Source organism: Agelaius tricolor, unplaced genomic scaffold, assembly GCF_023055355.1.
Source record: "Agelaius tricolor isolate 1412-34295 unplaced genomic scaffold, bAgeTri1.0.p SCAF_10, whole genome shotgun sequence".
Taxonomy (NCBI): domain Eukaryota; kingdom Metazoa; phylum Chordata; class Aves; order Passeriformes; family Icteridae; genus Agelaius; species Agelaius tricolor.
In genome coordinates, this window is record NW_027269270.1 from 11,741,070 (window position 1) to 11,765,065 (window position 23,996).

The following is a 23,996-nucleotide window of genomic DNA, read 5'->3' on the forward strand; positions in this document are numbered from 1 at the left end:
GGGACTCTCTAGAAATAATAGAATAACAACAGATGGGTACTTTGAAATGTGAGTGTTTATGGATTGCTTCAGCTGTGAGATAATTGCTAGACTTTTCATTGCCTACTCTTCCATAATGATATTCCAATTGTTTCATGGACCTTGAACTGTCAGGTAGGCAGTGTTCATTAGTATGTCATTGTCCCCTAGCTGCTGTCTTGTGGTAACTGTTTACAACAGTGGTTATTTCTCATACTTTGTTTATTACTTTGGGTTTTAATGTCTCTCATCAGGAGCCATACATTAGTAACTCAGTCATTTTACTGTGGAGTGAACATGTTTGTCAGCAAGTCCAGGTAACAGAATGGTTAGAAAGAAGGGTGTGGATAAGGAGAAGGCATTAATTTTGTGTTGAGGAAAGATTTAACAAAGAAATGGACTACACTGGATTGCGACTTTGAGTCCAGGAACCTCTAAAGTGGCAGAAAAAGCCACATACCTTATAATACTGCTTCTGCAAGATTATGCTTATTTTCCGTGGATGTAAATAAATCAGGCAAAAATTTGTATTTGACTTTTAGAGATTCTCAGGCCTATTGTTTAGCCCTAAGGCTTCTACTGAAACCAAGCCCCAGACCAACAGAAATCATGCTGAGATGAATGTATGGCAAAGCTTTTAGCTGAGCTTTTTTTTTGATGTCCTAAAGCTAATGCTTTGTTTACCAACAATAAAGACCTGAAATAGAAATGGATGTGGAAATTAGCTTAGAAAGAACCTGCCCTCAATTATTACACACCTTTTTTTTTTTTTTTTTTTTTTTTTTTTTTTTTTTACAAACAGGCTCTTGCACAGAGTAGCAAGGAGTAATCTTTACAGTGTAGGTAAACAAATGGCCTGGCGGTTGCGTGTAAAATTTCCGTTATCAAAATACCTTTTGCTGAATGTAAAGAAATAAGACTTTTTGGAAGCTAGTTTCTGGACATTCAAGCCAAAATAACTTGTGATTGGATTTGGTGTGGCTATTGGAAAGAGGCAAGCTGGTCCTTGTAAGATGGTGTCTGTGATGATGTTTTGCTGAGGGTGATTTGAATTTCTCTGGCTATGATTGCCAGATGAGTTTGCAATTATTCTGTTTGTTAAGTCAGCAAACCTAATGTTTAATTTTCCTTCTGTTACTATATTCACTTTGTACCAGAGGTAATTCAGAGCTTGTTAGTTGTTTGTAAAATTTGAAAAGGGGAAGGAATTTGTTTGCCCCTTGACATATAAACTGGTGTCTAGGGATTTTAGTTACTTTCTTTCAAAGTGTTGGAGACTGGCCACAGCTAAAGCTGGGTGGTGATGGCCTGGCTAATAGCATTAAGTCCGCCTGCCTGCCCTGCTTTCAGATATGTGAGGTTAAGCCATTCGCCAGACTTAAATTCAGAAAGGAATTTACCCCAGGGTAGCCTGGGACCCTGGTGAGTATTTTTGTCCTTGCCTGTCCTTTCTGCTTGTTTCCACAGGGGGCCTTCAGTATAATGACTCCACCGTTGTCAAAGGCTCAGGCAGTGACTTCATCTCTTCTGCTCCCTTTTTTGTAGTATGGGCTCCCTTAAGTTTGCAGCTGTGCTAGGAATGTTCTTGTGGGGGTACCTCCTAAAGACCCTTTCAGACTAGATAGATAGCATGCGTTTATATGCTTTGATCTGCCTAGGTTCTTAAGCAAACAGTGAAAATTCCCGATGAGAGTTGAGTCTCAGGACTGCCCCTCTCCTCTGCTGTCATTTAGATTAGCTGTGCAAGAGCTAACATGTAGATTTGTGCTACAGCTGTCTTTCTTTTGCAGATGCTTGAAGGCACCAGTTGTTACTGCACAAGATTGCATCATAAAAATTGTTCTCTGTCCTTCACCAAACTGAGTTCTCACTCAAAGTAAGTCATCCTTTTCTGTACAATCTCAGTGCTAGGAATCAGTGAAGTTACCATACTTGCACTTCAAATCATTCTGCTTTAGATAAGAGGGTATTTAATGAATTATTTCACTGTGTTGCAGTGCTCAGTAGTATGGATCTGCAGTATGATTCCTGAAAGCAATCAGTGTGTCAGGAAAAAACCAACATAGCAGCAACCAAGACTGAAGGATGTGTAGGGGTTAGTAGTCTCTCTTGATCTGTTTGAAATTAATTCCCTCTTAGCTGAGCAGGGTAAGGTTGTCTCAAGGATGTATGCTATAGCAACCTGGAGCCTAACTTCTCTTGGTTTGGGGAAGAAGGCAAATGAAGGGAAGTAACTAAGGGAAAATGGGCTTAGGAAAGCTCTAACTTGGACTAGAGGCAGGGTTATTGCAAAAAGTTAGATGTTGGCTGCAAACACACTGCCTGCTTCTGAGTGGGATGCAAAACCAAAGAGGTGCCCTTGTGAATATCCCAGGGACTTGGCTAGCCTAACTCCTGAGCACAGAAAGGGTATAGAGACCTGAATGACGGCTACTGTTGTAAAACTCGAAATGAAGTTTTAAAGATTCTGCAGTAGAGTGTAAACAGTGTGCTGTTAGAGTATGTGAGAGACTTGTGGGGGCCCACTTGCACACTGAACTGGTTGTAGAAGCCTTAATATAACAGGTCTCTCTTTTGGTTCCTAAGCCCAGGCCCTGGGGAAAGCAGCTACTTCTGTGCTGTGGAGGGTCAACATGAGTTCATGCCTCCAAATGGTGTGAGGTCCTTGCTAAACAAAAGAGGACAGTGTAGGCCTTGAGCTGGAAGTAGGAGCAATTCAATCCCATGCAGAAATCTGGATTTAATGCCAAATGGTAGCAGGAACTGTTGGGCACCAGGACTGTTTGTTTGTTGGGTGTTTCTTGATCATGAAGTGAATAAGCAACTGAAAGATTTATTTTGTTACCTGTAGCATTTTAAATAGTCATTGCTAGAAATAATTTTTATTAATAAACTTGGTAAATACTGTAAATGCTTTGCTCTGTCTTAAGCCATCCATGTCACAGGTGGAGGCTTGGTATGCAGTATTTCCATGATGACACTGCTGTCAGCTTGCCAGTGTACTCACAGAAGAAATATTTCTGTAAAGGCCATTGCTTTTATGGGGCAACTCAAGATGAAAGGTACATCCTTTCATCAATTCAAGCATGGAGTTAGCCCATGGGTTTGATTACAGGTGAAGTTTGGGACTTTCATAATAATAAATTATTCATTTTTCATAAATCAAAAATTTTTTTCTCTAAGGTCTGAAAGTTTTTGGTGTTGTTATTGTTGGTTTTAGTTTTGTTTGTTTGTTTGGTTTTTTTTTTTTACATTGAAGCCCACTCAGTGCTGGCAGTCAGGAGAGGTTTCACCTTCAGGAAGTATTGATGGCCTGTGTAGTTGGGACATTGATAGATATGCAGCAGCTGGTTTCCACTTCATCAGGAGTTGAGGAAAGCATGGAGGTCTGATGGATCTGTGGTGATGTAACAGGAGCAGCCCTCAAAGAAAGACATCTGCAATAAAAAAAAAGTACTCCCAATCACACTGCAAAGTATTTGAAAGCTGACGGGTTTTGCCTAGGTTGTACAAAGCAATCCAAAGACTGCAAGGGTCCATAGGGACCCTTCTGCTGAGCCCTGGGACAAGCAAAGCCCTTATATCCATTTTCTATAGGATGTGCAGATCATCACTGCTGCCTTCCTTTCTCTAGTACTAGAGAATGGTGGATTTCCCTTTGGGACTCTGAAAGTGGGGAGCAACTGTTATCATTCTTTCATGCTGAAAGTATCCTGTTGACAAGATTTTGGGAGCATTTAGAGAAAGTGAAATCCTATTTGCTCTTTGATAGCTCTGTGGATGACTTCTGTTTATCACAAATTCATTCAACTTGGTGCCCATCTCATGCTCCCAGTCCGTCCTGGGTTCCTAGAAATCTTCTGTAATGTAGAAGACAGACAAAGAAGGAATAATTCTACTATATCTGAATCGTGCTGAAGCTTTCACATCTCTTAATGATACTGGAAAAAAACAAGACTCTCCTGTCCAATGCAAGTAAGCCCACTGAGCACTTTAGGTCTGCTGGACTGCCAATCTTAGGAGCAGTAAAATCAAGTTAGAAATATTAAATTAAGCGGTATTGTTTGGTGATATTCCTTACATTTGTTTGATGTAGGTTATTTCAAACTTATTTGCCTGACATCTTAAAAACCTAAGATGATATAAACTGCTACCAACCTTAAAGCAAGCTGCAGGCGCCTAGATGACTTGCCAGTGAAAACTTGTTATTAACTTGTTCTCAACTTGTTCTCAATGTCTCCTTGAGAGTCTCTGAACATTTGCAAACAAAAGCAAGTGCAGCCCCTCAGTGGTCCTTAAAAACAGGAATTGTCACCATCTCTGTCTCAGGTGGAAAACTTTGGAGAAGTTTAGCTACCCCTAAGCTCTAGACTGTGGCAGAATCTAGAATCCAGACACCCTACCTATCACTCTGATCTCTGAATAGTTATTTCTGTTGGTTCTTGCCTTTTGCCAGAGGAATGCCAGCACATAATCTACACATGACTATGGAGCCCAGGTTCTCAATTGCACTTACTGAACCAGATACTTTGTTGCAGTAAGTAGGCATATGCTAATTGCTGTCTGGGGAACTGGTCTCTTCTTTATTTATTCCTGCTGAAGACAAATGAAATATTTTGATTTCCTGTTCTAAGCAGACAAGCAGATACTGTACCTCAACTGCTGTGTTATTTTGCAAATCTGAGTTAGCTAAGCATGCTAACACACATATTCCTTACACTGTGCAGTTCCCATAAATGCACAATATTAGGTGTTTGTGAGCAAGAGGAAACATGCTTTTTCACACCTCTGCCCTGAGAGCCAAGTTGCTCATGCTCCATTTCCCTCTGGCTGAAGCATGGTGTTTTTATGTACACCAAATATTTGCAGTAGCTGAACAGCCTACTTCATGCAGTGAAGGACAGGCAGGAGGGCAGAGGTAGTGTCCCATGTACAAAAGAAAGGACAAGAAGGGCAAAGAATCGTTCTATTCTCCTCTCCAGTGCTGTCAGGGAAGGGCTGGTGAGGATCACGAACAGGCTGTTACTGGTGGGTCATGTGAGAGTGAAATAATGGCTAAATGAGGTCTCTGACATTAGCAAGGGGAGATGTGAGTTTTAAGCAGTCTCCCCAGCTGCTGTAAAAGTTGCTTGGTTTTATTCAAGGACTCCATTATCAGAATGTGTTCTCGGCAAAACAAAATCAAAGCCTACCATTTCAAGCCAAGATGAAATGATTTAAAATTAAACACATACTAGATAAGGTTGCAGCGTCCTAATTGTTCTGTGCTCTCTGTACTGTGTTCTCTTTCCAAAAGTCTCCAGAACTTTGCTGAAGAACAGTAGTATCCCTGATAAGTATAGAGCTGGGATCTATTCCTAGATTGAAAACTTGTGAAAATAGAGAACTTAGATGAAAGAATCAGATTTTCCCTTCACTTACCAGGGTATGGTAAGTGTACACTTACCAGCAATGTGCACTTGGACCTTTAAAATTTATGTAACTTATCATGCCTTAACTTATCATGAACCACTGGCTGATTGTGAATATATCTTAAACCTATTCCTCCTCTTCCCTGAAAATGTGAAAGAAATCAGATTTCCCTCTGAACTGCACAACTTTAATCTGTTTGAAGAAAGAGTTGTTTGAACCAAGGTTTTGGAATGCATTCACTGTTTATTTAGTATGAGAGCAGTAACTTAGTGTGTGTCAGCCAGCCTCTGTAAAGAGACAATTTTTGGCATTTACTGCACCACAGTCAAGAATGCTTCTCTATTCCCTAGGTTTCAATAAATACAGTCTGCCCTGAATTTTGGCATTTCATACAAGATCCAAGAGCTATGTCAGACATTGAGGGAGCAGATCTCAGGGAGATGGACATAGGCTGGGACAAATATCAGTAAGATCCAACATTTGACCTTGGGGCATTCCTTTTTTATAGAGCTGAATATTGTGGGAAATAGAATTCTGTAGTGGCAAATAGCAAAAATACAGAAAAGACAGAAGTTTAACTGATTTTGACATTACTAAACAAGACAGACATACAGGAAAGGGAGTGTTGCCTGCTTCCATGTGTATTTCTGAGAAATCGTGTTCTGTTCTGGAGTTGGGATTGCAAAAAGATCCACTCTTTTGAAATGAATGGAAAAGGTTTAATTCTTACCCATGGGGAAGAGCTCAGGTATGCCAACAAATGGGTATGATCACACATGTGATAGCAAGTAAATGGAAGATGCTTTATGATTTCAAGAAATGTGATTTATAAGGACTCCGTATCAAGACAATAGGAGCAAATGTATTCATGCAATTTGTGGATGATGTGTGGCACTTACTCATGACCAGGCCTGAAAAATGTGGCCTTTTCAGAATTATGCTACTAAAAGACATTCCTGCTGCTATGGCTCACACTGAAAGGATATCAAAATAATGAGAGAAGTACCTTGGCAAGTATTAATCCTTTGCCTCACTTTAACAGACACAGCTTTTTTGTTAGGAAAACTGTACCCGTTGCAAATCTGATTTAACATGTTCAAGTATCATTGTACAATAACACAGTATGGTCATAAGCAAGTTGCATACATCAGCCCACAACAGAAGTTTTTATCAGCTAGCCCTGCCAGCCTTTCCCTGGGTGCTGTAAAGATATTCTTTACCTAGGAACAGTCACTCCATTTTGTTTTAGTATCTTCAAGTTATGAAAAGGCCCTGGAAATAGCTTTGATATTAAACAGATTATTTCCTTCATCTTTAGTGAAACTTTGCATCCCCTTACTGAACTTTGCCTGTCTCTAAAGTTGCTTGGAGAGACTGTGTAACTATAATCTTAAGGGATAAAGTATACCCACTTTCTTAAACTGTGATGTGCTGCTAAGCAGAACTCACTTTTAGTATTACATGGCAAGACCTGATGGAATTGCAGAGACTGAACCACTTCTGGAAGTCAGGATCATTCTTCCTTTTTAAAAGGTAATGGTGTTCTGAGTAACTGGGCACTCATAAGTACTCTAGCAGCCTTTTTTTGCCTTAAAGGAATTGCGTTGTTTCACAGAGGCTGCAGGTCAAGGTGGTCACTGCAACATTCACAGCAGTGACCCAGAAGCTCTTATTGTCATAAAAAAATGATCTGCAATATAAACATTTAGAAAGACTCATAGTCCACCCTGGTGTCTGTGTCAGAGCAGGGCATGGGCATACTGAGGTTTCCACTTCTCTTTCCCACTTCTGAAAATTTGCTGAGATGAAAGTTGAGAGCTGTGAGCAGACATTGTGCTTGCTTTTATATACCACAGTCCTAATGCCCCATCTGCAAAAAGTAACACAAAAGAGAACATTTTAAGCTGTAACTGTGGGGTAGACTACGCTTTGAGCTGCTGTTAACTGTTTCGTGTGGTCCATCTGACCCAATGTGAGATAGGTACAAGCACATGTATGAGTATATAAAAATGGTTCTTTATAGAACCTCTTTTGCCTGAAAGCTCTCGAACTCAGCAGACCTGAGCAGCTTCTGGTGTAGGTCTGTTCCTCTCCTTCCCCACCCTGTGCTGAGTGCCACTTGCCCAAGCTTGTCCCATGGCGAACTTTCCTTTTGTGACAGCAGATAAACTTTGCTTCAATTTCAGTACGTTGGCACACACTTGATCCTGGAGACAGGAAAAGTCTCCATCTCACATGGTGTTGTTAGCCTTTGCCTACTAATCCTTTCTATTGTGTACAGATTTTAACACAGGCGTGGGAGGAGGAAGTAGTGATTAAAAGTCTCAGTCTCTTCCTGGTGCGTGATTAATTGCAATATCCCAGAAGACTATAAAGATTGAAATCAAGTGATTCTTATTAGATGTTTATCAGTGTATCTGAATTACTAACTAACATTGTAAATCAGTTTGGGTCACTTGGCTCAGTGTTTTCCCTTTGAAAGTTTGTTTTAAAAATTCAGAGGGAGAAAACAGCATTAAACTCCAGTTGCTGTCTATCTGGAACTCAGAAGGATTGTTGTTTAATCCTAAAGCAGAGTGCTATAATACTAAAGCATAGATACTAGGCTAGAGAAAACTGTATTCCTCCATTTTGAAACTTTTCTCTGTTTTTTTTTTTTTTTCCCTGTTTGGTGAAGGTTTGTAATAAACCTTGACTTGTTCTGTTCCAATTATCATTTTCTTGCACCTAAATCTTAGACTCTGAAAAACAAACTGCTTCATGGAATATGCAAAGCTGGTTATAAAAGTGACCTATATCACCAGTAGATGAGGCATCAGATCAAAACAAACTACTGCACTCCAAAACTAGATTTTTAATCCTATGTATTTGGGGACCTCATTCAAGCATGTGGAGACCTTGTTAACATGATCCATTAGTAACTTGGCACACAGATGTACACCTTCGTAGATCTAATTTATTTTAAAGAGCTCTATTTTCAACTACATAGCCTCCACCTCCAATGGAACAAAGGAGTGTTTGTGGCTGTAAGGAGGGAGGGCAGGGCACAGTTTGGGAGACTTAGTGGAGCTCAGCTTTGCTTAGGTTTCAGGCCAAAGAAAAGTGCTTTCAGTGCTGTAGTAAGAAAGAAAAGAGAATGACAAGTGTATTCTGGGGAAATATGAAACCTCCACAGCCTTCCATCACAAACCACTTCACTGATGTTTTTTTTTAACTATATCCACATTAAATGACAGTGGTTAATGTGCATTCACCATTTCCAAAAAGGTTAGATACCCTTCTGTCCTGTTTAGTATATTCAGCCCTTTTGTCCCAGACTATGTTACCTCAGACCACCTTCCTTCATCCTGTTGGATTTCCTTGTTATGATGTTTGCTTACCTGTTGTATTTGACTTGCTGTATTGCTGCTGTTACTGTAAGTACACTGTTCAGGACTTGATACTTGTCTGCTGGCAAGTCCCCATGAAAGACCATGAAATCTAGCCCTGGATGCCTTTGGCAACCACACCACACACTTGCTTCACTTAAATAGATGATGGGTTTAGCACTGCCAGTGGAAATACCTGTGTGGAAGTACCTGGCAGATCACCTCCATAACAGCCTGTCTGGGCTAGTTTCTGTTTTGAGGACCTCTAAGCACCCTTTCAACCATGACTCCCTTTGTGAAGCCAGCCTCTTTAACAGTGTTTTAGAGAGTTGCAGTAAAACTGATTTTCTCATGGCTTTGGTAATTGCTGTTGCTGCCAGCTGCCTCTTGAAGATACATAGTCCTGTGGACTTATATTACTTTCCAACCTGAAAAAATTGATGCTTTTCAGAACAGATTGGTTATATTTTTGTCCAACAGATAAACCAGTTTGGGGGAGAAAAGATATTTTGCTTTTCCATGATGAATGCTAGATAGATGTTTCTACATGACATTTGGCTAGGAAAAAGCTCTTCACATAATAAGTGAGAATTTTCAGACTAGCTAGAGAATCAGTAGTGACTTGTCTTAAGATTACTATAGCAGCAATGAGGGAGAAATTTGTGCTTGCTTGCATGGGCAGTGCTCTAGTAACTCTGGCTGTGGTACGAAGACTCTGACTCACAAACTGGAGTGGAGCAATTTAAGAAGCTAGAATCTCTGGTCCAGCAGACAATACGTTTGTGCCTCAGCTGCTGTGTTGTCCAGTCAGGCGTGTTAGCTGAAACCATCTGATTTCAGTGTCATAAACTGGGCTCTGAATTGGGACAGAAAGTTGCCACCATGAGTTCTACTGATGGAGCCAGCCTCTCGGGTACAATTTTCCTCTTAAATTAGCCAAAGGAAAAGAGGATAATGCCCTGTTCAATTCCCCATTTGCCCCTTAGGAAGAACAGAGCCAGAATAGCCTCTTACCTTTCCCACTGTGGGTAGTTTTGCCATGCAATGGTAGGCACTAAATGTATGCATAGGGTGCACTATGATCAGAGATCTCTTCTGGGTCCTGTAGAAAAATTTCATGACTCTGCATTGCATTTGAACTCTGTCCATGGCTTTCTGCATAGCTGAAGAAAGACTTTGAAATTGTTCTGAGTAATTGATTTGGTCACTGAAAGACCTTTCTTTTTTCATTCTGGAGACAATATAGCTCAGAAAAGGAGGAATTTCCTGTCAAGGTAGCAGAAGGCTATGATTCACCAATCCTGTGGTGCACACACAGGCACCTTTCAGGTCTCTAGTTCTGGCTGTCTGAACATGTGAGCAGCAAACCATATGATGTGCTGGGCTTGGTTTTTGTGTGCAGACAATCAGATGCCAACCAGCCAAGAGGGGAGGGAGTAGCAAAAGGGCAGGTACTTGCATTCTGAAAATAAAGCACTGGGTTTATGCTTATTAGCACAAATAAGTAATACTATAGTAAGTATAACATACTATAATAAGATTTCTGTTGCTAATTCCTCTTAATTTCACTAGTCTTATCTATAAAACCACAAAGTATTAGCCAAAGAAAAGTGAAGACCATGGCAGTAGTCTAACAGCAAAACCAGCACTGGAAAAACAAGGCTAATCACCTATTTGTTAGTCTTACTGTTTATTTTATTACAGGTCAATGAACAAAAAACAGTCATAAGATGTTAATCTCTCTAGCTGTTTAATCTTAACCATCCCCTCACCATTGCTCTCTCATGGGCTCAGCAGCAATATCCCCTCCTCCCCTCTTGAAATGACCTCATTTCAAAGTATAATTTCTCTCTGTTTTGGCTTTTAAGGGGTGAGACTGATGCTGTTTAAGTTGGGATGAAATTTGCTTAGGTCCTGTCATTGGCTGCTGCCTATGGTTCTCCTGAATTTGTTTCAGAGGAGATTCACCAGTTAATTTGTAATTTGTGAATATATTGAGCTGTGATTAGTGACAGCCCATCTAGGGAATGGGGAGTGTTGTTAGGCAGCACAGCATGGACATACGAGGTTACCATTAGAGATGTAAAAATGGGGATTGGAAGATAGACTTCAGTGCTACTTGGCACTGCAGGGAGATGCTTTTTCTTTAGCTGAGCCCTTCACCAAAATAAGAAAGCAGGATGGTTAAAGGGGAGAGCTGAGAGGCACAGGCCACATCATCCTGCCCAATGCTGGATCCTGTATGGGAGTTGCAAAGCACTGTGGAAAAGGGAAAGTGTGTATTCCCTGCCTCGGAAGTGCTGCATCCCTCATTGTCTCTGGAAAAGTAGCATAGTGCCTTGAGGAGCAGTAGGGATGCACTGGAAGAATGTAAGCTCCCAACATACTGGCAGGAGGAAGCAGGAGAGAAATAGCTAATGGAAGAGGAATGGATGTCTTAGATGCAAGATATGAGGGTGGACAGGAAGGAATGGCTGACAAAACCCCAACTAAAACACAAGTTGCAAATGTATTACCAAAGCTAAGGTAGAAGACATCAGTTAACTCACCTACAACTCAGTGAAGTACCTGAAATCTAAGTATTTGTTATGTCTTTGCTTCATTTGCTTTCCTCAATTTGAGTTTGTTCCAGGCTTCCTTGGAGAGATTCCTTGTTTTGCTTCTGTAGTTCCCTGCAGGATGCAAATATTAATAAGCACAAGCACAGCAGGCAGGGCTGAATCCATCAGGAGAGAAGGGGACTGCAGGGCAGATCAGCCTCCCTCCTGCTGTGTGACATGTGATGCACGTTGAACTCAGGGCTGTGGGGGAGCCCCCTTACTCTGGTTCAGCAAATTCAGCACTGCTGCTGGAATGTTTTCTTAGCTCTGTTGCTTAGTGGAGCAGTGGTAAACAAAAGGCTTTAGCAAATCACGGACAAATAGGAAGGCAGAACCTATTTCATGAACGTGCTAGGCTAATCTGACATTACTGGGTTCTTTATGGGGTCAGGGGTTTTGTTAATTTATTTTGAAATAGGATTTCTTTTCTTTTAACCTAAGAGTGATGGTAGTAAATGTTTTGAGTTTTTTTCAGGGATATTAGGCAGAAGAATACTTTGCATGTGTATATTACTGGATATAAGAATACTTTGCATGTGTATATTACTGGAGTTGACTTTCCAGCTCATGAGTGACACCTCCTGCCAATGTCATGCAATCCAATTTAGAATTTACACTCTTTAGTGTTGAAACATCTCATGCTAAAGAGAGCTGAGAAGGGCAGACAAGACTGGGACATTCGGTGTTGCATTGCAAAAACTGTTTTACTGGCTCATGTGAATTCTCCAGACCTACTTTGTCATTCTGTTGCTTTCCTCTGGTCAGTGTGTCCAGTTGCTTGCAGTCCTTCTTAACTCTCCTTGCTGAGTGAGGGCCTTGCTTCTCATGTGCTGTTGGTGTCTGGTACTTGATGCCTTGGGGGAGAGAGAGCCTTGTATTATCCTGAGCTTAGAGTGCCACCAGGCTGGTTTCCAGACCTACTGCACAGGCCCACTTGCAATACAGGTAAGAGGTTCTGGCTTCAAATTCTTTAATGCTCCTGAAGTTACTCTCATTTTTGCTGCAATTGGAAAAGAAACAGGCAAGCTGTAGGTGGCTCTCAGTGGACAGTAGCATGACGGACCTTTGCAAAACTTCTAGTATTAGTCTAAGTTTAAAAGCAAGAAATAATTGATCAACATAAAGGCTGTCAAAGGCTACTGAAAACATGTAAACTTGTTTACCTCCACTTGAGGAAAATGCACCTATTGCAGATGTCAAGAATTTCAGGAGCCTGAGCTAGATGCCATTTTTAAGCTACAATGACAAAACTCCTCTACATTCCCAAAAGGGAATGAAATTTCGGAAACGGAATCTTTCGATTTCAATGGGCACGAAGAGAGGAATCTTTGGTGCATGTCCCTGCACTTGATGACATGCCATGCCTTTGGATGGCTTGAACTTTGGGAAAAATTTTTTCCTTTTTTTTTCAGTTTTTTTTCGGTGTCCATCCCATGTCCCTCATATCTTCCCCTCCAGGTTTTGTCTTGCTCCTCTACTTTTTCCCCTGCTTTTGCAACGTCTGGGTGCTACATTTTGGCATGTTTTGGTTTTTTGCACTGCTCTGATAGAATCCCAGTCCTTTTTCTCGTAGTCCCTAAATTGCCCAAATTTCCCATTTTTATTTTTTTTCTCCTCCAATTGCAATTCCTTTGATGCTATCTCCTTTCCAGCGTGTTTCTAAGTCCTTCTTTTCTGTTTTGGCCTTCAGCGGGGATCAATTTTGGCAAGCTCTGCTGCATCTGCCTGCACTTGCTAGCGTATGGAAAAAAATTTTTTTTTTTTTTTTTTTTTTTAAGCAGCCATGCCATGTCCCTCAAATCTTCCCCTCCAAGTTTTGTCTTCCTCCTTGACTTTTTCCCCTGCTTTTGCAACGTCTGTGAGCTTAGTTTTGGCATGTTTTGGTCCTTTGCAATGCAGCTTATTTTCTCACAGGCCATTTCTTGAAGACACTGAAACTCCCAATATTCTGGTTTTTTTGGGGTTTTTTTCAATTGCATTTCATTTGATCCTTTCTCCTTTCCAGAGTGTTTGTAAGCCTTTCTTTTCAGGGTCGCAAGATTCCGTTTCCCTTCCCGAAAGGAAATGAAATTTCCTTTCGGGAAGGGAAACGGAATCTTGCGATTTCAATGGGCACGAAGAGAAGAATCTTTGGTGCATGTCCCTGCACTTGATGACATGCCATGCCTTTTGATGGCTTGAACTTTGGGAAAAATTTTTTCCTTTTTTTTTCAGTTTTTTTTCGGTGTCCATCCCATGTCCCTCATATCTTCCCCTCCAGGTTTTGTCTTGCTCCTCTACTTTTTCCCCTGCTTTTGCAACGTCTGGGTGCTACATTTTGGCATGTTTTGGTTTTTTGCACTGCTCTGATAGAATCCCAGTCCATTTTCTCCTAGTCCCTAAATTGCCAGAATTTCCCAATTTTTTTTTTTTTCTCCTCCAATTGCAATTCCTTTGATGCTATCTCCTTTCCAGCGTGTTTCTAAGTCCTTCTTTTCTGTTTTGGCCTTCAGCGGGGATCAATTTTGGCAAGCTCTGCTGCATCTGCCTGCACTTGCTAGCGTATGGAAAAATTTTTTTTTTTTTTTTTTTTTTTTAAGCAGCCATGCCATGTCCCTCATATCTTCCCCTCCACCTTTTGTCTTGCTCCTCTACTTTTTCCCCTGCTTTTGCAACGTCTGTGAGCTTAGTTTTGGCATCTTTTGGTCCTTTGCAATGCAGCTTATTTTCTCACAGGCCATTTCTTGAAGACACTGAAACTCCCAATTTTCTGGTTTTTTTGGGGTTTTTTTCAATTGCATTTCATTTGATCCTATCTCCTTTCCAGAGTGTTTGTAAGCCTTTCTTTTCAGGGTCGCAAGATTCCGTTTCCCTTCCCGAAAGGAAATGAAATTTCCTTTCGGGAAGGGAAACGGAATCTTGCGATTTCAATGGGCACGAAGAGAGGAATCTTTGGTGCATGTCCCTGCACTTGATGACATGCCATGCCTTTGGATGGCTTGAACTTTGGGAAAAATTTTTTCCTTTTTTTTTCAGTTTTTTTTCGGTGTCCATCCCATGTCCCTCATATCTTCCCCTCCAGGTTTTGTCTTGCTCCTCTACTTTTTCCCCTGCTTTTGCAACGTCAGGGTGCTACATTTTGGCATGTTTTGGTTTTTTGCATTGCTCTGATAGAATCCCAGTCCATTTTCTCCTAGTCCCTAAATTGCCAGAATTTCCCAATTTTTTTTTTTTCTCCTCCAATTGCAATTCCTTTGATGCTATCTCCTTTCCAGCGTGTTTCTAAGTCCTTCTTTTCTGTTTTGGCCTTCAGCGGGGATCAATTTTGGCAAGCTCTGCTGCATCTGCCTGCACTTGCTAGCGTATGGAAAAATTTTTTTTTTTTTTTTTTTTTTTAAGCAGCCATGCCATGTCCCTCATATCTTCCCCTCCACCTTTTGTCTTGCTCCTCTACTTTTTCCCCTGCTTTTGCAACGTCTGTGAGCTTAGTTTTGGCATGTTTTGGTCCTTTGCAATGCAGCTTATTTTCTCACAGGCCATTTCTTGAAGACACTGAAACTCCCAATTTTCTGGTTTTTTTTGGGGTTTTTTTCAATTGCATTTCATTTGATCCTATCTCCTTTCCAGAGTGTTTGTAAGCCTTTCTTTTCAGGGTCGCAAGATTCCGTTTCCCTTCCCGAAAGGAAATGAAATTTCCTTTCGGGAAGGGAAACGGAATCTTGCGATTTCAATGGGCACGAAGAGAGGAATCTTTGGTGCATGTCCCTGCACTTGATGATATGCCATGCCTTTTGATGGCTTGAACTTTGGGAAAAATTTTTTCCGTTTTTTTTCAGTGTCCATCCCATGTCCCTCATATCTTCCCCTCCAGGTTTTGTCTTGCTCCTCTACTTTTTCCCCTGCTTTTGCAACGTCTGGGTGCTACATTTTGGCATGTTTTGGTTTTTTGCACTGCTCTGATAGAATCCCAGTCCATTTTCTCCTAGTCCCTAAATTGCCCAAATTTCCCAATTTTTTTTTTTTCTCCTCCAATTGCAATTCCTTTGATGCTATCTCCTTTCCAGCGTGTTTCTAAGTCCTTCTTTTCTTTTTTGTCCTTCAGCGGGGATCCATTTTGGCAAGCTCTGCTGCATCTGCCTGCACTTGTTCGCATATGGGAAAACAATTTTTTTTTTTTTTTTTTTTAAGCAGCCATGCCATGTCCCTCAAATCTTCCCCTCCATGTTTTGTCTTCCTCCTTGACTTTTTCCCCTGCTTTTGCAACGTCTGTGAGCTTAGTTTTGGCATGTTTTGGTCCTTTGCAATGTAGCTTATTTTCTCACAGGCCATTTCTTGAAGACACTGAAACTCCCAATTTTCTGGTTTTTTGGGGTTTTTTTCAATTGCATTTCATTTGATCCTATCTCCTTTCCAGAGTGTTTGTAAGCCTTTCTTTTCAGGGTCGCAAGATTCCGTTTCCCTTCCCGAAAGGAAATTTCATTTCCTTTCGGGAAGGGAAACGGAATCTTGCGATTTCAATGGGCACGAAGAGAGGAATCTTTGGTGCATGTCCCTGCACTTGATGACATGCCATGCCTTTTGATGGCTTGAACTTTGGGAAAAATTTTTTCCTTTTTTTTTTCAGTTTTTTTTCGGTGTCCATCCCATGTCCCTCATATCTTCCCCTCCAGGTTTTGTCTTGCTCCTCTACTTTTTCCCCTGCTTTTGCAACGTCTGGGTGCTACATTTTGGCATGTTTTGGTTTTTTGCACTGCTCTGATAGAATCCCAGTCCATTTTCTCCTAGTCCCTAAATTGCCCAAATTTCCCAATTTTTTTTTTTTCTCCTCCAATTGCAATTCCTTTGATGCTATCTCCTTTCCAGCGTGTTTCTAAGTCCTTCTTTTCTGTTTTGGCCTTCAGCGGGGATCAATTTTGGCAAGCTCTGCTGCATCTGCCTGCACTTGCTCGCATATGGAGAAAATTTTTTTTTTTAATTTTTTTTAAGTGTCCATCCCATGTCCCTCATATCTTCCCCTCCAGGTTTTGTCTTGCTCCTCTACTTTTTCCCCTGCTTTTGCAACGTCTGGGTGCTACATTTTGGCATGTTTTGGTTTTTTGCATTGCTCTGATAGAATCCCGGTCCTTTTTCTCGTAGTCCCTAAATTGCCCAAATTTCCCATTTTTATTTTTTTTCTCCTCCAATTGCAATTCCTTTGATGCTATCTCCTTTCCAGCGTGTTTCTAAGTCCTTCTTTTCTGTTTTGGCCTTCAGCGGGGATCAATTTTGGCAAGCTCTGCTGCATCTGCCTGCACTTGCTAGCGTATGGGAAAAATTTATTTTATTTTTTTTTTTTTTTAAGCAGCCATGCCATGTCCCTCAAATCTTCCCCTCCATGTTTTGTCTTCCTCCTTGACTTTTTCCCCTGCTTTTGCAACGTCTGTGAGCTTAGTTTTGGCATCTTTTGGTCCTTTGCAATGCAGCTTATTTTCTCACAGGCCATTTCTTGAAGACACTGAAACTCCCAGTTTTCTGGTTTTTTGGGGGTTTTTTTCAATTGCATTTCATTTGATCCTTTCTCCTTTCCAGAGTGTTTGTAAGCCTTTCTTTTCAGGGTCGCAAGATTCCGTTTCCCTTCCCGAAAGGAAATTTCATTTCCTTTCGGGAAGGGAAACGGAATCTTGCGATTTCAATGGGCACGAAGAGAGGAATCTTTGGTGCATGTCCCTGCACTTGATGACATGCCATGCCTTTGGATGGCTTGAACTTTGGGAAAAATTTTTTCCTTTTTTTTTCAGTTTTTTTTCGGTGTCCATCCCATGTCCCTCATATCTTCCCCTCCAGGTTTTGTCTTGCTCCTCTACTTTTTCCCCTGCTTTTGCAACGTCTGGGTGCTACATTTTGGCATGTTTTGGTTTTTTGCACTGCTCTGATAGAATCCCAGTCCATTTTCTCCTAGTCCCTAAATTGCCCAAATTTGCCAATTTTTTTTTTTTTCTCCTCCAATTGCAATTCCTTTGATGCTATCTCCTTTCCAGCGTGTTTCTAAGTCCTTCTTTTCTGTTTTGGCCTTCAGCGGGGATCAATTTTGGCAAGCTCTGCTGCATCTGCCTGCACTTGCTAGCGTATGGAAAAATTTTTTTTTTTTTTTTTTTTTTTTTAAGCAGCCATGCCATGTCCCTCAAATCTTCCCCTCCATGTTTTGTCTTCCTCCTTGACTTTTTCCCCTGCTTTTGCAACGTCTGTGAGCTTAGTTTTGGCATCTTTTGGTCCTTTGCAATGCAGCTTATTTTCTCACAGGCCATTTCTTGAAGACACTGAAACTCCCAATTTTCTGGTTTTTTTGGGGTTTTTTTCAATTGCATTTCATTTGATCCTATCTCCTTTCCAGAGTGTTTGTAAGCCTTTCTTTTCAGGGTCGCAAGATTCCGTTTCCCTTCCCGAAAGGAAATGAAATTTCCTTTCGGGAAGGGAAACGGAATCTTGCGATTTCAATGGGCACGAAGAGAGGAATCTTTGGTGCATGTCCCTGCACTTGATGACATGCCATGCCTTTGGATGGCTTGAACTTTGGGAAAAATTTTTTCCTTTTTTTTTCAGTTTTTTTTCGGTGTCCATCCCATGTCCCTCATATCTTCCCCTCCAGGTTTTGTCTTGCTCCTCTACTTTCTCCCCTGCTTTTGCAACGTCTGGGTGCTACATTTTGGCATGTTTTGGTTTTTTGCATTGCTCTGATAGAATCCCAGTCCTTTTTCTCGTAGTCCCTAAATTGCCCAAATTTCCCATTTTTTTTTTTTTTCTCCTCCAATTGCAATTCCTTTGATGCTATCTCCTTTCCAGCGTGTTTCTAAGTCCTTCTTTTCTGTTTTGGCCTTCAGCGGGGATCAATTTTGGCAAGCTCTGCTGCATCTGCCTGCACTTGCTAGCGTATGGAAAAAATTTTTTTTTTTTTTTTTTTTTTTTAAGCAGCCATGCCATGTCCCTCATATCTTCCCCTCCATGTTTTGTCTTCCTCCTTGACTTTTTCCCCTGCTTTTGCAACGTCTGTGAGCTTAGTTTTGGCATGTTTTGGTCCTTTGCAATGCAGCTTATTTTCTCACAGGCCATTTCTTGAAGACACTGAAACTCCCAATTTTCTGGTTTTTTTGGGGTTTTTTTCAATTGCATTTCATTTGATCCTATCTCCTTTCCAGAGTGTTTGTAAGCCTTTCTTTTCAGGGTCGCAAGATTCCGTTTCCCTTCCCGAAAGGAAATGAAATTTCCTTTCGGGAAGGGAAACGGAATCTTGCGATTTCAATGGGCACGAAGAGAGGAATCTTTGGTGCATGTCCCTGCACTTGATGATATGCCATGCCTTTTGATGGCTTGAACTTTGGGAAAAATTTTTTCCTTTTTTTTTCAGTTTTTTTTCAGTGTCCATCCCATGTCCCTCATATCTTCCCCTCCAGGTTTTGTCTTGCTCCTCTACTTTTTCCCCTGCTTTTGCAACGTCTGGGTGCTACATTTTGGCATGTTTTGGTTTTTTGCACTGCTCTGATAGAATCCCAGTCCATTTTCTCCTAGTCCCTAAATTGCCCAAATTTCCCAATTTTTTTTTTTTTCTCCTCCAATTGCAATTCCTTTGATGCTATCTCCTTTCCAGCGTGTTTCTAAGTCCTTCTTTTCTTTTTTGTCCTTCAGCGGGGATCCATTTTGGCAAGCTCTGCTGCATCTGCCTGCACTTGCTAGCATATGGGAAAAATTTTTTTTTTTAATTTTTTTTTAACTGTCCATCCCATGTCCCTCATATCTTCCCCTCCAGGTTTTGTCTTGCTCCTCTACTTTTTCCCCTGCTTTTGCAACGTCTGGGTGCTACATTTTGGCATGTTTTGGTTTTTTGCATTGCTCTGATAGAATCCCAGTCCTTTTTCTCGTAGTCCCTAAATTGCCCAAATTTCCCATTTTTATTTTTTTTCTCCTCCAATTGCAATTCCTTTGATGCTATCTCCTTTCCAGCGTGTTTCTAAGTCCTTCTTTTCTGTTTTGGCCTTCAGCGGGGATCCATTTTGGCAAGCTCTGCTGCATCTGCCTGCACTTGTTCGCATATGGGAAAACAATTTTTTTTTTTTTTTTTTTTAAGCAGCCATGCCATGTCCCTCAAATCTTCCCCTCCATGTTTTGTCTTCCTCCTTGACTTTTTCCCCTGCTTTTGCAACGTCTGTGAGCTTAGTTTTGGCATGTTTTGGTCCTTTGCAATGTAGCTTATTTTCTCACAGGCCATTTCTTGAAGACACTGAAACTCCCAATTTTCTGGTTTTTTGGGGTTTTTTTCAATTGCATTTCATTTGATCCTATCTCCTTTCCAGAGTGTTTGTAAGCCTTTCTTTTCCGGGTCGCAAGATTCCGTTTCCCTTCCCGAAAGGAAATTTCATTTCCTTTCGGGAAGGGAAACGGAATCTTGCGATTTCAATGGGCACGAAGAGAGGAATCTTTGGTGCATGTCCCTGCACTTGATGACATGCCATGCCTTTGGATGGCTTGAACTTTGGGAAAAATTTTTTCCTTTTTTTTTCAGTTTTTTTTCGGTGTCCATCCCATGTCCCTCATATCTTCCCCTCCAGGTTTTGTCTTGCTCCTCTACTTTTTCCCCTGCTTTTGCAACGTCAGGGTGCTACATTTTGGCATGTTTTGGTTTTTTGCATTGCTCTGATAGAATCCCAGTCCATTTTCTCCTAGTCCCTAAATTGCCAGAATTTCCCAATTTTTTTTTTTTCTCCTCCAATTGCAATTCCTTTGATGCTATCTCCTTTCCAGCGTGTTTCTAAGTCCTTCTTTTCTGTTTTGGCCTTCAGCGGGGATCAATTTTGGCAAGCTCTGCTGCATCTGCCTGCACTTGCTAGCGTATGGAAAAATTTTTTTTTTTTTTTTTTTTTTAAGCAGCCATGCCATGTCCCTCATATCTTCCCCTCCACCTTTTGTCTTGCTCCTCTACTTTTTCCCCTGCTTTTGCAACGTCTGTGAGCTTAGTTTTGGCATGTTTTGGTCCTTTGCAATGCAGCTTATTTTCTCACAGGCCATTTCTTGAAGACACTGAAACTCCCAATTTTCTGGTTTTTTTTGGGGTTTTTTTCAATTGCATTTCATTTGATCCTATCTCCTTTCCAGAGTGTTTGTAAGCCTTTCTTTTCAGGGTCGCAAGATTCCGTTTCCCTTCCCGAAAGGAAATGAAATTTCCTTTCGGGAAGGGAAACGGAATCTTGCGATTTCAATGGGCACGAAGAGAGGAATCTTTGGTGCATGTCCCTGCACTTGATGATATGCCATGCCTTTTGATGGCTTGAACTTTGGGAAAAATTTTTTCCGTTTTTTTTCAGTGTCCATCCCATGTCCCTCATATCTTCCCCTCCAGGTTTTGTCTTGCTCCTCTACTTTTTCCCCTGCTTTTGCAACGTCTGGGTGCTACATTTTGGCATGTTTTGGTTTTTTGCACTGCTCTGATAGAATCCCAGTCCATTTTCTCCTAGTCCCTAAATTGCCCAAATTTCCCAATTTTTTTTTTTTCTCCTCCAATTGCAATTCCTTTGATGCTATCTCCTTTCCAGCGTGTTTCTAAGTCCTTCTTTTCTTTTTTGTCCTTCAGCGGGGATCCATTTTGGCAAGCTCTGCTGCATCTGCCTGCACTTGTTCGCATATGGGAAAACAATTTTTTTTTTTTTTTTTTTAAGCAGCCATGCCATGTCCCTCAAATCTTCCCCTCCATGTTTTGTCTTCCTCCTTGACTTTTTCCCCTGCTTTTGCAACGTCTGTGAGCTTAGTTTTGGCATGTTTTGGTCCTTTGCAATGTAGCTTATTTTCTCACAGGCCATTTCTTGAAGACACTGAAACTCCCAATTTTCTGGTTTTTTGGGGTTTTTTTCAATTGCATTTCATTTGATCCTATCTCCTTTCCAGAGTGTTTGTAAGCCTTTCTTTTCAGGGTCGCAAGATTCCGTTTCCCTTCCCGAAAGGAAATTTCATTTCCTTTCGGGAAGGGAAACGGAATCTTGCGATTTCAATGGGCACGAAGAGAGGAATCTTTGGTGCATGTCCCTGCACTTGATGACATGCCATGCCTTTTGATGGCTTGAACTTTGGGAAAAATTTTTTCCTTTTTTTTTTCAGTTTTTTTTCGGTGTCCATCCCATGTCCCTCATATCTTCCCCTCCAGGTTTTGTCTTGCTCCTCTACTTTTTCCCCTGCTTTTGCAACGTCTGGGTGCTACATTTTGGCATGTTTTGGTTTTTTGCACTGCTCTGATAGAATCCCAGTCCATTTTCTCCTAGTCCCTAAATTGCCCAAATTTCCCAATTTTTTTTTTTTCTCCTCCAATTGCAATTCCTTTGATGCTATCTCCTTTCCAGCGTGTTTCTAAGTCCTTCTTTTCTGTTTTGGCCTTCAGCGGGGATCAATTTTGGCAAGCTCTGCTGCATCTGCCTGCACTTGCTCGCATATGGAGAAAATTTTTTTTTTTAATTTTTTTTAAGTGTCCATCCCATGTCCCTCATATCTTCCCCTCCAGGTTTTGTCTTGCTCCTCTACTTTTTCCCCTGCTTTTGCAACGTCTGGGTGCTACATTTTGGCATGTTTTGGTTTTTTGCATTGCTCTGATAGAATCCCGGTCCTTTTTCTCGTAGTCCCTAAATTGCCCAAATTTCCCATTTTTATTTTTTTTCTCCTCCAATTGCAATTCCTTTGATGCTATCTCCTTTCCAGCGTGTTTCTAAGTCCTTCTTTTCTGTTTTGGCCTTCAGCGGGGATCAATTTTGGCAAGCTCTGCTGCATCTGCCTGCACTTGCTAGCGTATGGGAAAAATTTATTTTATTTTTTTTTTTTTTTAAGCAGCCATGCCATGTCCCTCAAATCTTCCCCTCCATGTTTTGTCTTCCTCCTTGACTTTTTCCCCTGCTTTTGCAACGTCTGTGAGCTTAGTTTTGGCATCTTTTGGTCCTTTGCAATGCAGCTTATTTTCTCACAGGCCATTTCTTGAAGACACTGAAACTCCCAGTTTTCTGGTTTTTTGGGGGTTTTTTTCAATTGCATTTCATTTGATCCTTTCTCCTTTCCAGAGTGTTTGTAAGCCTTTCTTTTCAGGGTCGCAAGATTCCGTTTCCCTTCCCGAAAGGAAATTTCATTTCCTTTCGGGAAGGGAAACGGAATCTTGCGATTTCAATGGGCACGAAGAGAGGAATCTTTGGTGCATGTCCCTGCACTTGATGACATGCCATGCCTTTGGATGGCTTGAACTTTGGGAAAAATTTTTTCCTTTTTTTTTCAGTTTTTTTTCGGTGTCCATCCCATGTCCCTCATATCTTCCCCTCCAGGTTTTGTCTTGCTCCTCTACTTTTTCCCCTGCTTTTGCAACGTCTGGGTGCTACATTTTGGCATGTTTTGGTTTTTTGCACTGCTCTGATAGAATCCCAGTCCATTTTCTCCTAGTCCCTAAATTGCCCAAATTTGCCAATTTTTTTTTTTTTCTCCTCCAATTGCAATTCCTTTGATGCTATCTCCTTTCCAGCGTGTTTCTAAGTCCTTCTTTTCTGTTTTGGCCTTCAGCGGGGATCAATTTTGGCAAGCTCTGCTGCATCTGCCTGCACTTGCTAGCGTATGGAAAAATTTTTTTTTTTTTTTTTTTTTTTTTTAAGCAGCCATGCCATGTCCCTCAAATCTTCCCCTCCATGTTTTGTCTTCCTCCTTGACTTTTTCCCCTGCTTTTGCAACGTCTGTGAGCTTAGTTTTGGCATCTTTTGGTCCTTTGCAATGCAGCTTATTTTCTCACAGGCCATTTCTTGAAGACACTGAAACTCCCAATTTTCTGGTTTTTTTGGGGTTTTTTTCAATTGCATTTCATTTGATCCTATCTCCTTTCCAGAGTGTTTGTAAGCCTTTCTTTTCAGGGTCGCAAGATTCCGTTTCCCTTCCCGAAAGGAAATGAAATTTCCTTTCGGGAAGGGAAACGGAATCTTGCGATTTCAATGGGCACGAAGAGAGGAATCTTTGGTGCATGTCCCTGCACTTGATGACATGCCATGCCTTTGGATGGCTTGAACTTTGGGAAAAATTTTTTCCTTTTTTTTTCAGTTTTTTTTCGGTGTCCATCCCATGTCCCTCATATCTTCCCCTCCAGGTTTTGTCTTGCTCCTCTACTTTCTCCCCTGCTTTTGCAACGTCTGGGTGCTACATTTTGGCATGTTTTGGTTTTTTGCATTGCTCTGATAGAATCCCAGTCCTTTTTCTCGTAGTCCCTAAATTGCCCAAATTTCCCATTTTTTTTTTTTTTCTCCTCCAATTGCAATTCCTTTGATGCTATCTCCTTTCCAGCGTGTTTCTAAGTCCTTCTTTTCTGTTTTGGCCTTCAGCGGGGATCAATTTTGGCAAGCTCTGCTGCATCTGCCTGCACTTGCTAGCGTATGGAAAAAATTTTTTTTTTTTTTTTTTTTTTTTAAGCAGCCATGCCATGTCCCTCATATCTTCCCCTCCATGTTTTGTCTTCCTCCTTGACTTTTTCCCCTGCTTTTGCAACGTCTGTGAGCTTAGTTTTGGCATGTTTTGGTCCTTTGCAATGCAGCTTATTTTCTCACAGGCCATTTCTTGAAGACACTGAAACTCCCAATTTTCTGGTTTT

At 41.1% G+C, this 23,996-nt stretch overlaps 1 protein-coding gene and 1 long non-coding RNA gene across 2 annotated transcripts in view; one reads left to right on the forward strand and one right to left on the reverse strand.

The window, feature by feature from the left end:
- The first annotated feature begins 1,812 nt into the window (after nucleotides 1-1,812).
- LOC139593627 (uncharacterized) overlaps nucleotides 1,813-23,996 on the forward strand; it is a 116,165-nt gene continuing 93,981 nt past the window's right edge. The window contains exon 1 of the mRNA XM_071434792.1: nucleotides 1,813-1,894. The gene's annotated coding sequence lies outside the window, so the exon portion shown is untranslated. The remainder of the gene's footprint in view (nucleotides 1,895-23,996) is intronic.
- On the reverse strand, nucleotides 2,872-11,651 carry LOC139593632 (uncharacterized). The gene is made up of 2 exons (XR_011680358.1): nucleotides 11,348-11,651; nucleotides 2,872-3,455 (listed from the first exon to the last, which is right to left on the reverse strand). It is a non-coding gene; the product is annotated as an uncharacterized lncRNA (long non-coding RNA).